The sequence below is a fragment of the Vicugna pacos genome, chromosome 35, assembly GCF_048564905.1.
Source record: "Vicugna pacos chromosome 35, VicPac4, whole genome shotgun sequence".
NCBI lineage: Eukaryota > Metazoa > Chordata > Mammalia > Artiodactyla > Camelidae > Vicugna > Vicugna pacos.
Window position 1 is genome coordinate 16,713,949 of NC_133021.1, and position 17,736 is coordinate 16,731,684.

The following is a 17,736-nucleotide window of genomic DNA, read 5'->3' on the forward strand; positions in this document are numbered from 1 at the left end:
AAAGTTACTGAGCACCATCAAGTAAAGAATTCAATTTTATTTCCTTATCATCTTTACTAGAAACTGTTTCCAAACTCCCTCTTTGGTCTGTGAGAACTAAATTTTTGTTCATAGTAGAAATAATGACTTCAAATAGGCTAAAATCTGTATACAAAGTTTTCTGACAACAGAATGTGAATTTATTTAAACGCAAAACATTATGCGTCGAACAGTTTAAGAAACAAGCATCAAACAGCAGATTTGAATCAAACGGAAGCCGCAGTTGAGACTCATACTTGCAAGGCAATACCACTGTCTGTCAGCCTGTGCAGGACTGCAAACACCCAGGGGAACGAAGGTCACCGAAATGAAGTGGAACCAGTTTGACAGAAAGCACGCAATCTTGCTTCGACATATTGATTAGTACGAGAAGAAATAAATGTGTGAGCAGCTAAGGAAGAGGCCTCTGGAGTCTTTGTGATTTAAGGAAATACATCCTTCTTTTGGGCTGATTGTTTAAGTAAACGTGTGTGAACTCAGGAACAATTTTACAGGAATAAAGTGGCTTGTGTAAAGGAAATTGAACATCAGTACATCAGAGAATCTTCTTCATCAGAGACTCGGTGAACAGGCAGCAAGTTGGTTTATTTGTGTGAAGCTATGGGAAGTTGAATTAGTAGATGCTTTGAAATGGTCAGGAGTTCAAACACATATTACAGGTGGGGCCGGTGAAGCCATATGCTCAGGTGGAGAGCTGAGACCATCTGTCAAACCAAGGGAGGGTTTTTTTTTTTTCTTTTTCTCTTCCAATTTCTTTAACTATGAAAGAACTTTTGCTTTCTATCATGTATTTCCACCCGTCCTAAGTATGATTTAATAAATATTTATATATACAAAATTCTCTCTTCTAGTCTGGATGTGCATACACACATGTACAATAGTATGAATGTGCCAACCAAATACGAAAAAATGGTAAGAGAGTGGCAAGAACTTTTCTGGTGCCTTTTCAAAGTAGCCATATTATTCGCCTATTTTTATTCCTTTTGTGAAAATAAATCTTTTGATATTAACTATATGTGGAATCTAGAAAAATGACACAAATGAACTTATTTGCAAAACAGAAAGAGACTCATAGAAAACAAATTTATGGTTACGGTGAGGGGGTGGGGGGAGGGATAAATTAGGAGTTTGGGATTAGCAGATACAAACTACTATGTACAAAATAGATAAACAACAGGGTCCTACTGTATAGCACAGGGAACTATATTCAATGGCTTATGGTAAAATGTCATGAAAAAGAATATAAAAAATAATATATACACATATAACAGAATCACCATGCTGTATACCAGCAACTAACACAACATTGTAAATCAGCTGTACTTCAATTAAAAGAAAGGAAAAAGAAGAAAATGAAGGAGGCTTTTTCTAGGACAGCTGCAGAACAATGACCTATGCATGGTATTACCAAAAAAAAAAAAACCCAAATAAATAAATAAAATAAATCTTTTTGACTTTTGCATACTGTGGGTACTTGATGTTTTAGCTTCATTAGCCAGCTCACCCCAATCCCACAGGTCTTCCAGAATAGCATGCAAAGAGTGGAAACTTTAGCACAGCTCTGGATTTGAAATTTGGTCATCCTGACAATTTTAGACTCTGTGATATTATACCAGGAAATGAAGAGAGAGAGAAAAAAAAATCTCTTTTTAGCAATTGATTTCAATCTCTTCTCTCGCTTTCAAACAAAACTGGTAAGGCAGCAGAAAGAACTGTTTTACTTTCTCCTTGACCTTGTACCCCAAAGACTAAAGTGTTGTAAATTAGTGGGAAAAAAAAGAATGTTTGCCTTAAAAGACAAAAAGAAGAGAAATAAAAGCTGCACATTAGCACAAAGAAAAAAATCTGCCTCAAAATCAATGAGAATAGGCTTCCCAGGAATATTGAAGGAAGTCAGCACCTTGCTTCTGTGCAAAGTACCGCAGATCACATAGTGACCACATTTTCTGTTTCATATAAGGGTGTCTCTGCAACACTGAGTGAGAGCTCTGGTATCTTTCTGACTCACAAGGACAGGAGTGTGCCGCCTGCTGAATCATCCTTGCTTCCTGGGGTACCTGGGTGTTCCAGGCCACTAGTGGACAATGAAATTATGGTTACCATGACAGCTACCTAAATACTGTCACGATAACATCAACAGATGCAGTGCAGTGTTCCCTGAAAATTGAATTTTTCTTCCCTTTCAAAACCACAATCATTTCGATCATTGAAGGTCTTTAAAACTAGGCAAAGTTGATCTAAAGAACTGGTAATGTCCTTTTTTTTTTATTGCAGTAGAGTCAGTTTACAATGTTGTGTTAACTTCTGGTGCACAGCATAGTGATTCATTTATATATACATATATATTCCTTTTCATAGTCTTTTTTATTATAGGCCATTGTAAGCCATTGAGTGGAGCTCCCTGTGCTGTACAGTAGGACCTTGTTTTCTATCTATTTTATATATAGTAGTGTGTATCTGCAAATCCCGAGCTCCTAATTTATCCCTCTCTACTGCCTTTGTCCTTCTTTTGTTAACTAGCTAGATTGCCATATGAAGATACAACTCATTTCTTTACTTAAAATTTATTCCGTCTACGGAAGGGTGATTTTTGCTCACTGCTTATGATATTGCTTACTGTGTTTTCTGAAATTAAAATGAGTCATATCCAAGTAGAAATAAAAATGAAAAGTTGAATTAATTTTCTTAAAGTTACAGAAACTCAAATTTGAGAAAACAGAAATCTGAATCCCTGGAGCTTTCGCTGGCGTCTTGTGGTCATGGGCTGGGTTAACCTGTGCCAGGGCTGATGTCAACGATCATCTGGAAGGACCTGGTGGTGGAGACTGTGTTTTTGGCAGGAAGATGTTCTGTTCCTCTCCTTCCTCCATTCCAGCAAGAAATATGACAATGTGCATTTTAATATCATAATAACTTAGTATAATTCTGACTGCACAAAAACTAATGTTACCTCCTGAGTGTGGAACAGAGAAAACTCCAGGGTTCGTTCCTTAAGTCAATATTTTACATGATTTCATAAGTATATACACCCCAAGCAAGGTAAATTTCACATGCTTAGCTAACAGGGCTCGTGCCCCAGCTCCTGCCAAGGAAGACTCATCCAGCATTTTTAGGAAAATGTGACGATGACAGCCAGCTCCATTCTGCACATGTGTTTTGAAAATCCCACAAAATCAAGTTTGTATTTGAGTTTAGGGCTGCTCAATTTTATTTGGAAACAAAAGGGAGGTCATTCTTGCTCTGCTCCCAGAATCTCCCTAGTGGGATTAACCTGCAGTTGCTGTAGGCTTGTTTCAGTGCTCTTGATTGATTGCTTTTTTCCCTGTCTCACTTCCTCACTCCCCTTACTGGTACTTCCATCACCTTCCAGAGGAACCCAAGCTAAGAAAGAGGTATATTTTTATCTCCTACCTACGTAAATCTGTAAAGGTCTGTCTTCTACGATTTTGTAACAAATTACTCTTTTACTAAGAGTTGAAAAAACTCTAGAGAACTTCAGTTTTATCATTTACTGACCACTTCCCAAAAGTCAGGTGGCACCAAAGGAGCTTGGTGCTTTTATCTCATTTAATCCTCCTACCCACCCTGATATACCAATCATATGGATTTTAGTAATGTGATTTGTTTGGATGTTTTATCTACTGTACCCAATTACATAAACTTATATGCAGTTTTATCTACAAATTTACTTATCTCCAGTTACTTGCTAGAAACACCAGTATAATGTTGACTAGGAGTGGTGAAGGCAGATATCCTTGCCTGGTTCCCAAAGTTAGGGACGTAGTATTATTTTTAAATCAACAAATATTATTTCTGTTGTAGCTGTGTTTCACAATGAAACACTGCATTGCTGCCTACTTGTGGCAAATATTCCTGCAATGCAAATAGGCTTAAATCACAAATTATTGATGACTGATTTTTATTAATATTAGGGTCATTTTCTTACTACCTTTTTCTAAGTTGGAGTTATACGGGACAGTAAAATGAATGGGGAGGGGGAACAGCTCAGTGGCAGAGCGCATGCTTAGCATGCACAAGGTCCTGAGTTCAATCCCCAGTATGTCCATTTAAAAATAAAGAAATAAACCTAATTACCCCCACCCCCAAAAAAGTGAAATAAATGTATATTTTATACAAAGGCTGTAAGCAGAAAAATTATCAGTATAAATTTATCTGAGTTACTGACTGGCTGAAAACATAGTTTAAATTTTAAGGCCAACTATTAATTTTCTTGTGTTGAAAAGCTCTGCCTATATAATTTTGAAAAAAAAAAAAAAAGGTCCAGGTGGCAATTTGCCCTGTAAGTTCTAATTATTCATGCCTGCACTTGTTTTCAATGGGTGTAAAAAAACTGATCATGTAAATTTATATAGTGAAAACGGGGAGGTTTCACAAGACAGTATTAATACAGCTCTTAAAATCCTTAAAGAAAAAAGAAAACTTGCTCTGCTTGCAATTATACTTAATGGGTTAACCTACCACTCTTTTCCTCTTTTCCTGTATTTTAAATTGATTTAGTAAACCGAATGAGCATCCAAAAAAATCCTTAGAGATAATGTTATGTAAATTTGAATGTCATTATAGTCTATGATTATAATTCCCTTTGATATTTCTGGAAATTAAGCCCACAAATAAATATAATCAAATACTGAAAAATATTAGGCAAAATAATTTGCAGGGCATCTGTGTAACCCATGGAAACAGGATGCGGTTGACATTACAAAGTGGGCGAGTGAACAAACACAGAAACACATGCCTTCAGTGTTTTTTCCCAAATATTTTTTTCTTGACCTTAATTAGGAGACAAACAAATGGTCCATGAAATTCTAATTTTATTGTTTAAAACAGAGGATCCAAGTCATTAAAACTTAAGCAAGGCTCTACTTTAAGAAAAACAAAGCACTTTTGAAAATGTACATATACTTGACAGGATGTATATTCAGCCTCAAACTATACGTAGTAACTGGATCTTAAATAGACATTTGAACTTAATGAAAATAACTCTAAATTTTTAAAAAGTTTGCCTGATATGTGTACTAGTTTACCTGATATTCTAATCAGGTAAACTTTGATAAAATAGATGAAGCCTGAATGTTTGAGTAACAAAATAAAGATACTGGAAAACTTTTTAATTAAACATTGAACAGATAAATCCTTCTTATGGTTTGAATATCAAAAAGTTTAAACATGAATACAGCGAAAAATCTTCCTATGCCCTCCCTCCATGGATTTCTCATACCTCAACAGTTAGTTTTTCCCAATTTAATGTCTATACAAGCCAATACATTATTCTGTTCCATTTTTCTGCTTTTTTCATTCAACAAAAAATTCTTGGCAATCTTAATATTAAAACATTAATATTTTAATGAACCTAGTCTTTTCTTGCTGTTAACAGCTACAGTGTTAAAATGTCTGGGTATGTCATAATTTAACTGGTGGCTTGCTGATGGACATATTTAGGTTGTTCCCAATCATTGGCTATTCTCAGTGATAGGATAAGAAATACCTTCTCATTTCTCATGGGTGGAACTACATCTGTGGGCTAGATTCCTAGAAGTAACCTGGAGGTTCAGAGTATGCACACATCTATAATTTTGATAGAGACTGCCAAATTCCTGTACGTATCTTAACCAAAGTAGTGATGCCAGATACAATTTTATACTTCCCACTTAGAAATGCACAGTGAAAAATGGGTTACCTATTAAAGAATAAAGAACAGGGCAGGACAAGTTTACTCAGCACTTTACAGAGTACTTTTACTCAAAAATACATTCAACAGGAATTTATTGTACACCTACCGCATGCTAAGTGCTTTCAGGAACTTGGGACATATGTATCTAAACAAATCAAACTCAAATCTCTGCCTCTGTGGCCTACATTCTGGAACTCCATGCTGCTTCTTAGGAAGCGAGTTAAATGTCAATATCCTGAGAGTGATCTATTGAGATCCGGAGCACATATGCTACCAGTGTTATTTAAAAACTAACTAGAGGCAATGTTGCGTATGATTTCATAGTTTCCATCAGGTCTTTTCAAACAACACACTTGGGCGAGAGCTCTTTTTATCTGACTCCATCTGCTGTTGGTAGTGATCAGCAGACTGTGGCCTCTGCGGTATCATCTGAGACGAGATTGGGAAATAGGAAGTGGTGTTACCAGCAGATCAGCAAGTATACACACACTGGTTCTGCCTCTTGCTGAAACCAAGGGCGCCCAATTCTGGTTTGGGGAGTAGGGAAGATAAAGCGATTAGCACATCCCCATCAGGGCATAGCTTCCTTTCTGCAGTCTGTCCTTGTTTTGGTTCTAAAAAGAGATTACAAGGGAGTCTACGGAAAATAGTTTCAAAAGCATATGGCAGCAATACTCTGCTGAACAGGGGCATGGAAAAGGGAATTTGTTAGAAACAGAGAGAGCCGGAAAAGACCACTGATGCCAAGGAAAGCGGGTATCGAGCGTATTGAGAGAGCACGGTCTCAAGCATATCTTAAGTATCTTTCCTTTGTAAAAGAAGGGTATCTTAAAACTTTAGCTATCCCCCTCCCATTAGACTCAATAAGATGGTAGTGCACTACACTTGTTAAAGTCCTGCCAATGTCCCAGTGGTTTCTTTGCCGTCTCTAAAGGACAACTGGGAATTCAGCGTGTGATAAGGAAGCCAGACACGATGGCATCTTCAAGCATGAGGTGAATGACAGAAAAGAGCCAATTCCAGAGGGTGGTCTTGAGTCATATCCTGGCCTTTTCTGTTTCGTTTTTTCTGGTATTACATAAAATTTCACCCCAGCACCATAGTAGACAGTCAACAATTGGTTACTGAATGAGTAGTTTCTGCAGGCCTAACACATACCGGTTATTTTTCTCAGTTACTGAATTTTAGCACTTAGAAGAGGCCTGTGGGGCTGTCAACATGTTCCTCTGACAGCTGAGGTGGATAAGGGGGAAATAACAATGGCAGAAGTCAGGTCTCTTTCCAGATTCCCAGTCCAGCAGATGTCCTGATAACCAGGAGAAACCTTCTAGGCCCCTGGCTTCCGGATTCTGCGCTGCCATCCTGCAGACGCTGCAAACTGGGGTGAGTTCGGGCAATGACACTGTGGCCCCACGGGGCTTGCACACAGCAGGCGCGTGGGCTGCTGTATGCTGCGTGCGGGCCGCGGGTCCCGCGCTCTGCTCTGTAGTCGCGGCGAAGGGAGGTCCGCAAGGACCCCGTCAGGGATCAGGCTCTCCAGGGCTCCATTTCGTCCCCTGAGGCAGCGCCCTTTGCCGAATCTCCCTGCGGGATTTCTGGGCCCAGGAACAGCCGACCGAGCTCCTAGGAAGCGGACAGGCCCACCGCCCCTCCTCCTGGGGTCCCCCTCTTGCCGCCCCAGCGCTCGGGCCGTGTCCCGTCCGACCGTTGCCGGTTCTCCCCAGTAGTGTCCCCTCCACGGCTCCCACTCCGCGCTCACAAAGCGCCCACGCCCCCGCGCCCTGCACCCGGCCGCCCCTCCTCCTCCTCCCGGACCCGCCGCCACCGCCGCCACCGCCGCCTCCACCGCCGCCTCCACCGCCTCCACCGCCCCCGCCCCTCCCCGCGCCCGCCGGGCCGTCACGTGCGCCGCGCCCCCGTCACGTGACCATACCCTGCCCCCATCACGTGGCCGCGCCCCGCCCCCGCGCCGGCGCGCTCCGACGTGCCCTGGAACTTAGCCTCCCGGAGAGCCGCCTGCGGGGACGCGCCGGCGCGGCCGCCTCCAAGTGAGTGCCCTTCGGGCTCGTCTAGGCGCCGCGCCGCCGCCGCGCTGGGCCGCCGGGAGCCGCGTCCCGCGAGACCGCCGGGCCCTCGGTGAGGTGGGGGGACCCAATGACGGGGTCCAGGTCGGGCGACGCTGCACAAAGGCGCCCGGGGCCAGGGCTGTGCCCGCCGAGGGCGGCGGGGCCGGGGAGGCGTGTGCCGGCGCGCGGCGGCGCCGAGGTGCGGCCGGCGGGGCCGGGGCGCGGGGGCCGGCCGGCTGGCGGGGGGCGACGGGGTTTAACTGGCTGGAAGTTGCGGCGCATCTGCCCCCCGGGTTCCCTGACTTCCTGTGAGAGGGCAGTGCCCGCCGCCCCGCCCCCAGGAAGGAGGTGTCGGTGTATGCCTGTGTGCGTGTGTGTGTGTGTGTGTGTAAGTGTGTAAAGGGCTGGCGGGGCTCCCGCCCTCCTCGCCTGCCGCCGCCGCGCGTGCCCGCTCCCCGGAGCTGGAGGGAGTGCCCTCCGCCCCCCACCCGGAGCCGGCCTGCGCCCTCGGGGCTGCCGGCCTCCCTGGGCACTCGGAGCTCTACCGCCTTCAGGGGTTCCCCGCCCCTGCCCGGGGGCACTTGCTGCTATCCGGCCCTCCTGCGAGGCATCGCCTCCGAGTCCTTAACTTTAAAGGAATCCTCTGCAAGCTCATCTCGGGGTGGTGGGTTGTCCTCTGAGAATGACTGTCCTTAACGTGTCGTATCTTCAGTTACTGCAGACCCTTTGAGAAGAACCGGCCGCAGGGTCCCTAGTGGAGAAGAAGGCAGGGCCTTGCGTGTCCGAGGCTTGTGATGTGTTCCCTCGGACCGCCGAGCCGCAGTTCTAAGCGCGCTTGCAAAGACTGAAGCAAAAGCTTCCAAGCGTAGCCTTGTGAAAGTTCTCCTGTCATTCCAGGGAGGTGTTTGTTGTGGGTCCAGGCTGTTAACCCTCTGTTGCTTTCCGGGTCGTTGTGTCATTTGGAGGGAGGGCTCACGGGCCGTGTATGCGCTTAGTCGGAAGGGGAGGTGATGTTGGGGAGGGGGCATTGAGGACGAGTCCCTCGGGTCTGGTTCAGATTCCGCCACCAGCTTCTAAAGGTGAGACCTTGGAGGACTGAATGTTGCCGTCACAGGTTGTTAAAAAGTATCTAGCTCCTAGCCACGCCTCTTCCGTACCTTAAAGTTGGGAAACGGTGGCCTGGAGATGTATTTGTCGATATCCAGTGCCCTTACCTGATCCACTCGAAGGCGTGTGACGGAATGGGATCTTTCTGTGTCTCTTGGTCTGACTACACGGTCTGGCTGCTGGTGCCAGGATTTTTCTCTTTCTCTTTTTATTTCTTCTTTGTTTTAAAAATGCTTGGAGAAGTTTCTGAGCAGGGATGTGGGAACCCAGAGTGGTGACCCAGAGCAGGCTCTGAAGACTTGATCCTGAGCCTGGCAGCCTGCACCCCAGGAAAGCTGGGCACGTGGGTGGGACCCATGGTTGCAGGTGTTCCGCGGGGGGGTCTCTCTGAGGAGAAAAACGAATTAAAGGTGTAAAGTAACAGATTCCATGTGTACGCCCCAGTGTTCGGTGATAGGTTTCTGTTCCTACTTTATCAACCACCAGAAGTTGGAGATTGCTAACTCAATGATTTTTTTTTGAAGTATAGTCGCTTTACAATGTTGTGTCAATTTTCATTAATTCTTAATATGACGGTATCCGTAGTTGTCCGTACACAGTAGTGTTTTACACCAGCACCAGTTGTTGTGAGGCACAAGTGGAAACATGTAAATGCTGTAGGAAAGCAGTGTATTACTTGTCAATGATTTGGCTTTTTTTTAATTAGAAAGTATGTGTAGTGAGCTTTTTTTTAAATGGGTCATTAGGAAGTGGGCCTTAAAAATGTAACTACTTCAATGCGGTTTATTTCTGAAAATAAAAGCCTGGTAAAATTTTTAAATTAACTAAAATAAAACAGCTAATATGGTGATGTGTAAAATTATTAAATAGTAGCCTTATTTTTGCTTAGTCTGAGAAAGCTGGTGCTAGGAAAAAGCAACTGAATCTGCCTAAAATGGACATGACAGTTTTATGATAAATAGCAGACGAGAGAAGTGAAATTAAACTTTTATTTTATCTTATGTTTAACAGTTCTAGTCGTAATTGCAAACATGCACCGTTTTGTAGAGTGAATCAGATGTGGAAAGGTATTGTGGTACCACATGGCACCATTGTACTTCACATCATGCTTTTCCAATTACCATCTTTTGAGGAACCCTTTGGGCTGCTGTCTTTGTGGTTTTTCTTTTCTTCAATTGCTGACTGTTCTCATTGTGCCACATCCTCATTTGTGGATGGCTTTGCTGTGATTTAGCCATTTTCCTATCAGTTTTATTGACATTATAGACTTAGTATCTTGCAGTGTTAGTTTGCAGTTGACTAGCTTTTTACTTGAACTGAACTGCCAGTTGCTGACCTCTCTAAGCACTCCTCCCCTGTCCAGTGCTTCTCAAACTTTAATGTGCGTGGGAATCACCTCAACTTGGAACAAGCGCCCAGAGAATGGTGGTGCTGCCTGGACCGCAGACTACTGCTGTTCAGTAGAAGTAGAATGCCGGTCACCTGTGTAACTCTAAAGTCTTCAGTACTCGTGTGATAAAAAGTGAAAAAGAAGCCATGAAATACATTTTATTATCATTTTATCTACACTTTGTCTTCAAAATTTCACGTGTATTTCACAGCACATCTCAGTTAGACTGTCCATGCACACGTCCCATGCTCAGTACCCGCATTTGGCTAGTAGTGGCCACTGTGTTGAACAGCATGGTTCTGGAGTCTAGAATCTAGATCAGAGCTGTTTTAAGTGTGTTTTTACATTGGCCCTATCAGCAATGTTAGAAATGTAAATTTTGGGGCCCCACCTCAAACCTACTGTTATTAAAATATCTGGTGTTTCAGTAACTTGGTTTTAAAAGCTGCAGGATATATATATGGACTGCAGAATGTATATGTGGTGTTTCGGATGGGATTCCAGAACAGAAGAAGTTCATCAGGGAAGAACTAAGGAATACTGTCATGATGAGGGATCGGTATTGTTTCGTCGAGTATGACAAATGTACTAAACACAAGTAGGGGAAGCTGTGAATGGGACATACGGGAACTCTGTACAAGCTTAACATTGCAGTAACTGTTTACATCTAAAACTCATCTAAGAGAAAACATTTGTTTTTGTTTTTGTTTTTTTTAGAGGCTCTCCAGGTGATTTTGTCATTCACTAAAAATGAGAAGCAGTGACCTGTATCACTAGGGTGACCTGCACTGCTGCGGCATGAGGGGGCAGGATGGAGGCCAGTACTAGGTCTGGTGGGGTAATAGTAGTATTTTTGTGATGAGCTAAAACTTAGAAAGCACTTGCCATGTGCCAGGAGTATCTAGTGCTTTACACGTTTTACTCATTTAATTCTCCCAGGATGTGATGTGGACTATTAATAAGCTCCAAATGGGAAAAATGCTGAGGCTCAGAGAGGTTAGGTGACTTGCCTTAGATCACATAGCTAGCAAGAGTCAGGAACAGGGACATCTGAGGAGGGGCTAACTTTACAAGCCATCAGTTCATTTGTGAGTTTTTTCCTGTTCTCACAGCTTCTGCTTCTTTGAGTAAGTGTTGATTAATGTTGAGATTCTGTATCAAGACTTTTAGTTTTCAAAATACGTTTTCTCTTTCCATTTTCACAAGAATCTTTTGAGGTTGGTATTGTTTTCTTTGTTTTATAGATAGTTAAGGTTCTGAGGGCCTGGGAGGTGATAAGGGCAAATCCTAATTTAAATTTCAGTCCTCTGACCCCGAGTTCTGCGCTCCTTTACCACAGGAGAATTTAGAATACATTTTGAATTTTGAGTGATATCTTTAAAAGTTGGCTGGAAATTACCTGTAGTTTGCTGTGTATTACTGGTTTTTTTTTTTTAGATTAGTTTTGTTGAGTTATAACGTACATACACAAATAAAGCACAACACTCAATAAAAAGGACTGAACTACAGATACATACAGCAGCATGGCTGAATCTGAGCAGCATTACGCTAAGTGAAGCAGGCCAGACACAGAAGGCTACGTACTGTGTGCTCTGTGCTTTTCTGGGTCCACTTGGCTTCCTTGAGTAAGCTGTGATTAATGGGGTGCTCTGTGTCATGCTTTGTAGTTTACTAAGTACTTTTTCATGTTTTCGCTACTCATTCTCCCCAGGATCTTCTGAGGTTTATATTGTTTCCTGTTTTACAGATGAGCGTACCATAATTAGCTGAGGTATTCATCAGTTGATAGGCCTTTGGGTCATTTCCAATTTCTGGCTTTTATGAATAGTTGTTATGGGTGTTCATGTAAGGCCTTTGCTTGGACTTATGCTTTCATTTTCCTTGGGTAAATACCTAGAGGAAGAATTGCTAGATCATACTTGACTTTGTAAGAAACTGCCAGCATGCTTCCCGGAGTAGCTGCACCACCTGCATTACTGCCAACAATGAATGAGAATTCCGTTTTCGGGTTTCCTTACCCTGCAAAGTATCCTTTATGTATTTATAGCCGTTCTGGTAGGGGGTTAGTGATACCTGGTGGTTTTAATTTGCATTATTAGGATTAATTTGTTTTATTGAGGTCTGATTTGCTGTAAAATTAGCTGGACATACTTTACGTATGCAATTCAGTGAGTTTTGACATATGCATAGACCTGTGAAATCATCACCATTTTCAGATAACAAACACGTCTATCACCCGCCTCCTAATTTCCTTGAGCAGAAAGGTAAACTCATTCCCCTTGTTGATCTGCTGTCACTACAGATTCGTTAGCATTTTCTAGAGTTTTATGTAGGTGGAATCATATCGTATGTGGCCTTTCTTATCTGGATTTGTTTCACTCAACAACATTATTTTGAGATTTATTCACTTTATTGTTTCAGTAGTTTCTTTTTTGTTTTTCTTTTTCATAGTAGTTCATTTCTTTTTATTGCAGAATGTTATCCTGTTGTGTGGATATTACACAATTCATCTATCCATTCTCTTGTTGATGGACGTAGGGTTGTTTCATTAGGGACTATTACAAATAGAGCTACTGTGTATACTCACCTACAGGTCTTTGTGTGGACACATGCTTCCATTTTCTTTGGTGAATACCTAGGAGTAGAGTCCTTGGGCCACATGGTATACGTATATTTTAAGTTTTTAAGAACCTGCCCAATTTTTCCCAAAGTGGTGGTACCATTTTACATCCCCACCAGCAGTATGTGAGAGTTCCAGTTGCTCCACAATCTGAGAAATACTGGTATGGTCAGTCTTTCAAATTTTAGTCCCTCTAGTACATGTGTGCTGTTATTTCTTTGTGGTTATGGTTTGCATTTCCCTAACGGCTAAAGATGTTGGGCATCCTTTCATGGGCTTGTTAACTATCTGTCGATCTTCCTTGGATATGAACACTTGTCTGTTCGTATCTCTTGTCCTTTTTTTTATTGGGTTATTGTCTTCTTACTGACTTGTACAGTTTTTGTATATTCCAGATATGAGTTCTCTATTGGAGATAAGTTTGTGTCTGAGACATTTGTGTCTATGTTTATGAGGGATATTGATCTGTAGTTTTTCTTTTTTATAACGTTTTTGTCTGGTTTTGGTATGAGAATAATACTGACCTGATAGAATGAGCTGGGGTGTTTTCCCTCCATTTCAGTTTTCTCTAAGAGACTTGTGTAGAATTGGTATTGCCTTCCTTACATTTTGGTACAACTCACCTGTGGAGCCATGTTGGCCAGGAATTTTCTCTGGGGGAAGATTTTAAAAGACTGATTCAATTTATTTAATAGATACAGGGCTATTTAAGTTATCTGTTTCTTCTTAAACAAGTTTTGGTAGTGTATCTTACAGAAAACTTGTCCAGTTTGTCTAAGTTGTTGAATTTATCAGCATAAAGTTGTTCATAATATTCTCTTATCTTCTTTTTATTGTTTTTAGGATCTGCAGTTATGTCTCTTGTCTCATTCCTGATACTGATATTTCATGTTTTCTCTTTAGTTCTTGGTCAGTTTGGCTAGAGGTTTATTAGTATTACTGATTTTCTCAGAGAACCAGCTTCTGGTTTCATTGATTTCTCATAACATTTTTCTGTTTTCTCTTTTACTGACTTCTGTTCTGATCTTGATCAAGTTCTTTCTTCTTACTTTAGGTTTAATTTGTTTTTCTTCTAGTTTCTTAGGGCATAAACTTAAATCATTGATTTTAGACCTTTTTTTTTCTAATTATGGGCATTTAGTATATAAATTATCTCTAAGCACTACTTATGCTGCACCCCACAAATTTTGAGATGTCATGTTTTCATTTTCATCCAGTTCAGATTTCTTGTTTGATTTCTTCTTTGACTACTGGGTGATTTAGAAATACATTGTTCAGATTCCAACAACAAATTTGTGGGCTTTAAGATATCTTCTTATTAATTTATAATTTAATTCAATTGTCAGAGAACATTCTTTGTATTATTTCAGTCCTTTTAGATGTATTTTTATTAATTTTATGGCCCAGAATATAGTCTACAGAGAATGTAAGTTTAGGAAACTATTGAACTGGCTATGCCATTTAACATCCCCACTAGCACTGTACTGTGTCCAATTGTTGGTATCCTTGTCAGCACTTTACATTGTCTTTGTTTTTAGAAAATACATTTATTGGAGTTGGTGTGTAGTGATATCTTATTTTGGTTTTAATTTGCATTATTGGATTTTTAATGTTTTGTAAAAAAATTTAAATTTGAATAAAAATGAAGAATCATGGAGGATCTGTAAAAGCTGTGTGAGAATTTTATTCTCCAGTGACTCTTTATTGTGGTGATATATGCAATATAATATTTCATTATATGTGTATACCACATTTTGTTTAGCTGTTCATCCGTCCATCTATGGACATTTGGTTTGCTTCTGCCTCTTGGCTACTGTGAATAATGCTGCTATGAACATGGGTATACATATATCTGTTTGAGTCCCTTTTTTCAATTCTTTTGGATTTATACCTAGAAATAGGATTGCTGGATCATGTGGTAATTTTATTTTTAATGTTTTGAAAAACCACCGTACTGTTTTCTCTGCTGGCTGCACCATTTTACATTCCCACCAGCAATGGACAGGAATTCCAGTTTCTCCACATCCTCACCAGCACTTGCTTTTTCTGTGGTGTTGTTTTTACAGTAGCCATCCTAATGGGTATGCAGTGGTATCTCATTGTGGTTGTGATTTGCTTATTGGCCATTTGTATATGTTCTTTGAAAAAATGTCTATTCGTCCTTTGCCCACCTTGACTCTTCTTATCAGAATGTTAATTTGAAGTAGATTAGCATAATTTAAGCATTATAATGAGTATTTTTTCTTTTTTTAAGTTACTGATGTCTGACTAGAACTTTGCAATGGCCAGACCTTAATCATCATTATATATATTTGTAGATGAATTTGTCTTTGCTTTGTGGGCTATATCTTTTTTTTTTTTTGGACTGAAACTATGGGCATGGCTGCTTCTCCAAGGGAAAATCAAGGTGGTGTTACTCCAAGAAGGGTGTGTGAGATGCCACTGAGGCAAGATGAAAATTGTGGGAACTGTAAAAATGTCAAGTTCTTTCTCCTTGTGTGTGTGTTTTTAACTGATTATTTTAGAAAGTTCTTAGTAAGAAATTAAAACGTGGGACTCAGGTGTTGAGGGTGGTACAGAAAGAAGAATCCACTGATTCGAGTGCACAGATAAAGGAGTAAAGATCTGAAAAACGTAGAAATAGAAAGATTATCATAGGGTGATTGTAAAGGTTGATGGGGAGCTATTATTGATACAGGCAGCTTTTGATGAAATAGAATTTGAAGGAATAAGAAGTTAATCTATTGGCTCAAGAAAAAATTCTTTTTGTTCCTTAGACTTTTTACTAATTAGGAGTTTTTTACCTTTAGACTTTTCCTGGTATCCAGCATCACCGTAAAACTCTTAGTGTGTGCAAGTGATTCCCAAGGGATTAAAACCCAGTTTAATGTTTTTTGGTCAGAAAGGGTTTGATCAGACATGTTTATGAAAGTACTGAGTTTTACAAAATTTTCTGGAACAGTGGACTCCTCACTTTCTGCTCTGTCGTATTATTAGTTGGGTCAGTATTTACATCTCCTTGTGTAAGAAATCATTTTAGAATGATTTTGAAGCTATAACATCCGCTGATAGTGGAGAGCCCTGTTACCTGTTAAGTAAATGTAATTTGTATTTTGATGAGACAAACAGGCACTGTGATTCTCCATAAATGCAGTGTATAAATGTAAAGTACAAAAGAAATGTAAGTTTATTTAAATTATTTGAAGGGTATTACATTATTTGTAATGTAAGATATGTTTTTTTGTTGCTTTTTTCAATATTTTAATAGACTTATTTTTTTAGAGCAATTTCAGGTTTAGAGCAGAATTGAGCAGAAAATACAGAGTTCCCACATAGCCCTCCCCACCCACACATATATACTCCCCTACCCTCAACATCCCTCATCAGTATGGCATATTTGGTACAGTCAATGAACCAACATGGGCACATTATTAGCAACCAAAGTCCATAGTTTACATTAGGGTTTACTCTTGATGTTGTACATTCTATGGGTTTTGACAAATGCATAATGACATGTAGCCACCACTATAGTATCATACAGAATAATTTCATTGCCCTAAAAATCCCTTGTGCTCCGTCTATCCATCCCTCCCTCCTTTCCTCTCCCCAAACCCCTGGAAACCATGATCTTTTTATTGTTTCTGTAGCTGTGCCTTTTCTAGAATGTCATTTGGTTGGAATTGTGCAGTTTGTAGCCTTTTCAGACTGGCTTCTTTCATTTAGTAATATGTCTTTTAAGTTTCTTCCATGTCAAAATGGCTTGATAGCTCATTTTTTTTCACTGCACATATATTTTTAAATTTACATGTATGTATTGTTCATTGTTTCTAAGAACGTTTTGAGCTTTAGCTTTTTAAACTGACAGTTATCAAAGGAATAAAACCAACCACAAAACAGGAATTAACTCAAAAAGATACATACACCCTGCTATTAGCAGCAACATTATTTATAATTGCCAAGACATGGAAGCATCCTAAGTGCACATCAATAGTTGAATAGATAATGGAGATGCAGTGTGTGTGTGTGTGTGTGTGTGTGTGTGTGTGTGTGTATAATGCAATACAACCCATCCATTAAACAGAAGGATATTTTGCCATTTGTGGCCCTTCATTCAGGTTTTTTTTCCATTTCAAAAACCATAATTTTATAACTGGCAGACACATTTCCGTTACATCAAAAACAGCAAAATACCTAGAAGTAAACTTAACCAAAGAGATTACCTGTCCTCTCTGAAAGCTGAAATGACACAAAGAAATGGAGGGATTTCTTGTGCTCTTGGATTGGAAGAATCAGCACTATCAAAATGGCCACACTACCCAAAGCAACCCACAGATCCAGCACATCCCCCATGAAAATACTCGTGACATTCCTCACAGAACTAGAACAAGCAATTCCAAAATTTATAAGGAACCACGAAAGACCCCGAACAGCCAAAGCAATCTTTTGTAGGTCTTTGTTTTTCTCTTTCTTCTTTTTGTTCTCTTTTCTTATGGTTTCATGACTAGAGAAGGTCCTTTAACGTTTGTTGTAAAGCTGGTTTGTTGGTGCTGAAATCTTTTAGCTTTTGTTTATCTCTGAAGCTTTCGATTTCTCCATCAAGTCTGAACGAGAGCCTTGCTAGACAGAGTATTCCTGCTTGTAAGTTTCCCCTTGCATCACTTCAAGTATATCATGCCACTCCCCTCTGGCCTGTAGAGTTTCTGCTGAAAAATCAGCTGATAACCTTAGGGGAGTTCCTTGGTATGTTATTTGTTGCTTTTCTCTTGCTAATTTTAATATTTTCTCCTTGTCCTTAATTGTTGGCAGTTTGATGACTATGTGT

At 40.5% G+C, this 17,736-nt stretch overlaps 1 protein-coding gene across 10 annotated transcripts in view; it reads left to right on the forward strand.

The window, feature by feature from the left end:
• The first annotated feature begins 7,685 nt into the window (after positions 1–7,685).
• The window catches only part of ARHGAP12 (Rho GTPase activating protein 12), a 110,179-nt gene continuing 100,128 nt past the window's right edge, over positions 7,686–17,736 (forward strand). For 5 of the 10 annotated variants that reach the window (XM_072955200.1, XM_072955198.1, XM_072955204.1 and 2 more), the window contains exon 1: positions 7,704–7,867. The gene's annotated coding sequence lies outside the window, so the exon portion shown is untranslated. Of the gene's footprint in view, positions 7,868–17,736 lie in introns of all 10 variants that reach the window. The other 5 variants (XM_072955202.1, XM_072955206.1, XM_072955207.1 and 2 more) reach the window with 3 other exon arrangements.